Genomic DNA, 4,321 nt, shown 5'->3' with positions numbered 1-4,321 from the left:
ACACTGGCCTTGAGGCGGTAGAGGTGGGATCCCTCACTGAGTCCGAGAGTAAACAGATAAAGAAGTATAAATTAATAACAGAAAGCAAAAATTGTAATTGAATGTTTAAGTGTCATAGGTATATAGGGAAAGAAATCTTGGAAGGAATCAAATATCAACTCTTGCTTAGAGCTATGAATCTACTTTGAAATGGAAGGTTGCAGTACACAGTGGTTCCAAACAGCGATTCATTAGTAGAGCATACTTCCTCCTTCTCTCCATGGACTAATTGCATATGTCGCCCAATATTTTTAGTATTAATACTCATATTGCACTGACAGCGAAAGATATGATAAGTGAGAGAGTGTACCAATAATCAAGCGGAGTTAAACGTAATAATGGATCAAGTGAAACGTACCGAGCAAATTGATTTATTATTATTATTATTATTATTATTATTATTATTATTATTATTATTATTATTATTATTATTATTAAGAGACAAGAGAACAGGAAATCGTTCAAACTTCAACCAGAATCCAAGACGATGTACCAAAAACCAAGCAGAGTTCAACGTAATGATAGAAAAACCCAGAATAATAACTGTAAATCGAGAATTTCAACCAGAATCCAAGACAATTTTTAACGTTCGTCGCTTTAAAAATTCAAATCATCGACCCTCGCCGCCAAACGCTAGAAAGTAGAAAGCGGTAAAAATCCAAATTCGCTAGGAAGTAGTACGCGATAGAAATTCAAATCACCGGCTATTACCGCCTTTCCAATAGTTTAGTTGAATGCTGACAGATGGCATATTCAAAACACAACTTTAGTGCTCACACGGTTATTTCTGAAACCGAGAATCCTTACCGCTCAACGAGCTAGAATAACATAGAGAGGCGGAAGCGCTGCCTGGGTGAACCTAATAGAACGAACGTCCGCCATGTTTCCTGTTGTCACACAAGCAAGGGGGCATGGCCTTTAAATGACGAAATGCGCATTTTAGAATCGCTGGGGGAGAATTAAAGTCCGTTGCCGAAAGCTTGAAGCATGAAAGCGAATACCGCCACTTCATCATATTTCGGCACGAGGCCAACATCATAATCAGTTGATTGTAGGGTAGTTCGAAATCATCGCACAGTGACATACGAATAGGCCTCGAAATCGGAACAAGAGCGTTACCCTGCTTGGCTGTTGTGGTTAAGCGTAAATTAGAATAAAAACGATGGACATAAATATTTATGGCAGGAAACCTTAAAATCATAGGGACCTATAATATGTTACAACCTCATTCTGTTAATATTTTTAAAATTATTGCATCCTCATGAGTACTGTGTTCCTTTCTTAATCTGTTTACCCTCCCGGGTTGGTTTTTCCCACGGACTCAGCGACGGATCCCACCTCTACCACCTCAAGGACAGTGTTCTGGAGCGTGAGTTATTGGGTCGGGGGATACAACTGTGAGGGAGGGCTGCACCTGCTATGCTGAACAGGGGCCTTATGGGGGGAGAAGGAAGCGGCCGTGGCCTTAAGTTAGGTACCATCCCGGCATTTGCCTGGAGGAGAAGTGGGAAACCACGGAAAATCACTTCGAGGATGGCTGAGGTGGGAGTCGAACCCACTTCTACTCAGTTGACCTCCCCAGGCTGATAGAATCCCGTTACAGCCATCGTGCCCCTTTTCAAATTTCGTGGCGGAGCTGGGAATCGAACCCGGGCTTCCAGGGGTGGCAGCTGCTCACGCTAACCAGTGCACCACAGAGGCGGCCCATGAATACTTTACCACAATAATCGTTTAGTGTAATTATTTATTATAATATAGGGGGGATATCATGTTTCTCCCATTACCATATCATACTGGGATTACTAGCTTGAAAGTTGTCCATTATGAAGTGTGACGTAGTTTTACAAACCAAGGCAACAGACATCTACAATAAAGGCTGTAGCCTATACATTTCAAAAATAGCAGTAAAATGGTGTATTTATCATACTTGGTGTACGTTTGAACGAAATAAGTGATTGTTTGTGGTTACGTTTCCTTGGTGGTGGGCGTTCCATTTCCTTTATTTGTAAATGTGAATGAAAATTAAATAGGGCTGGAAATGTACAGAGCATAAGCAACTGAATTGAGTGGGATACCATTTATCTCTTTTCGCCCTCACAATGCATTGTTCAGTTAATTCCTTGTTCTTTAAACGAAATCTGAAACAAAATTCGACAAATAATTACCGTGGCTATGCGTACTTTCGCTAAGTAAACAATAAAATGGATTTAATTACAAACAGAAATTACAAAAAGGAATCTCGGCTATAATTCAGTAATACTTACTTTAAGTACGATATATCCTTGGTTTTATTATTCCGATTAATACAACCATACGCTGAGCTTACGGCTGGCATTCTTGAAAGCGAGAATCTATCTTTTCACTTCTTAAAACTTAGGGAATTAAATTGGCAAGCACGATCTCCCTGTCACCTCAACATATGCTCTCGCGCCAATTCGCTTTGTTTTGACAACCGTTAACATGGCTGCCCCTTATCAACTTGCTTCAAGCAGGGAGCGCTGATGTCAGGTATACAGCCCCTCTATGTTATTCTAGCTCGTTGTTACCGCTCCTTACATGCATTCTCTTTGCTTACAAGGTGTGCAGCGAAGAATCCAGCAGGCCGAGTGTTGGAGTCGTATTCGCTCAACGAGCTAGAATAACATAGAGAGGCGGAAGCGCTGCCTGGGTGAACCTAATAGAACGAACGTCCGCCATGTTTCCTGTTGTCACACAAGCAAGGGGGCATGGCCTTTAAATGACGAAAAGTGTAGAATATGCGCATTTTAGAATCGCTGGGGGAGAATTAAAGACCGTTGTCGAAAGTTTGAAGCATGAAAGCGAATACCGCCACTTCATCATATTGCGGCACGAGGCCAACATCACGATCAGTTGATTGTAGGGTAGTTCGAAATCATCGCACAGTGACATACGAATAGGCCTCGAAATCGGAACAAGAGCGTTACCCTGCTTGGCTGTTGTGGTTAAGCGTAAATTAGAATAAAAACGATGGACATAAATATTTATGACAGGAAACCTTAAAATCATAGGGACCTACAATGGGTTACAACCTCATTCTGTTCATATTTTTAAAATTATTGCATCCTCATGAGTACTGTGTTCCTTTCTTAATCTGTTTACCCTCCCGGGTTGGTTTTTCCCACGGACTCAGTGACGGATCCTACCTCTACCACCTCAAGGACAGTGTTCTGGAGCGTGAGACATTGGGTCGGGGGATACAACAGTGAGGGAGGGCTGCACCTGCTATGCTGAACAGGGGCCTTGTGGGGCGGGGGGAGAAGGAAGCGGCCGTGGCCTTAAGTTAGGTACCATCCCGGCATTTGCCTGGAGGAGACGTGAGAAACCACGGAAAATCACTTCGAGGATGGCTGAGGTGGGAGTCGAACCCACTTCTACTCAGTTGACCTCCCCAGGCTGATAGAATCCCGTTACAGCCCTCGTGCCTCTTTTCAAATTTCGTGGCGGAGTTGGGAATCGAACCCGGGCTTCCAGGGGTGGCAGCTGCTCACGCTAACCAGTGCACCACAGAGGCGGCCCATGAATACTTTACCACAATAATCGTTCAGTGTAATTATTTATTATAATGTAGGGGGGATATCATGTTTCTCCCATTACCGTATCATACTGGGATTACTAGCTGAAAGGTAAGCTTGAAAGTTGTCCATTGTGAAGTGTGGCATAGTTTTAAAAACCAAGGCAACATACATCTACAATAAAGTCTTGTAAAATGCTGTATTTATCATACTTGGTGTACGTTTGAACGAAGTGTTTTTTTGTGGTTACGTTTTCTTGGTGGTGGGCGCTCCGTTTCCTTTATTTGTAAATGTGAATGAAAATTAAATAGGGCTGGAAATGTACAGAGCATAAGCAACTGAATTGAGTGCGATACCATTTATCTCTTTTCACCCTCACAACGCATTGTTCGGTTAATTCCTTGTTCTTTAAACGAAATCTGAAGCAAAATTCGACAAATAATTACCGTGGCTATCCATACTTTCGCTAAGTAAACAATAAAATGGATTTAATTACAAACAGAAATTACAAAAAGGAACCTCGGCTATAATTCAGTAATACTTACTTAAAGTACGATATATCCTTGGTTTTATTACTCCGATTAGTACAACCATACGCTGAGCTTACGGCTGGCATTCTTGAAAGCGAGAATCTTTGTTTTCACTTCTTAAAACTTAGGGAGTTAAATTGGCATGCACGATCTCCCTGTCACCTCAACATATGCTCTCTTACATGATCCTTGGCTCTCGCGCCAATTCGCTTTGTTTTG

The sequence above is a fragment of the Anabrus simplex genome, chromosome 8 (assembly GCF_040414725.1).
Source record: "Anabrus simplex isolate iqAnaSimp1 chromosome 8, ASM4041472v1, whole genome shotgun sequence".
Classification (NCBI taxonomy): Eukaryota; Metazoa; Arthropoda; class Insecta; order Orthoptera; family Tettigoniidae; genus Anabrus; species Anabrus simplex.
Note: the sequence above shows the minus strand (reverse complement) of the source record.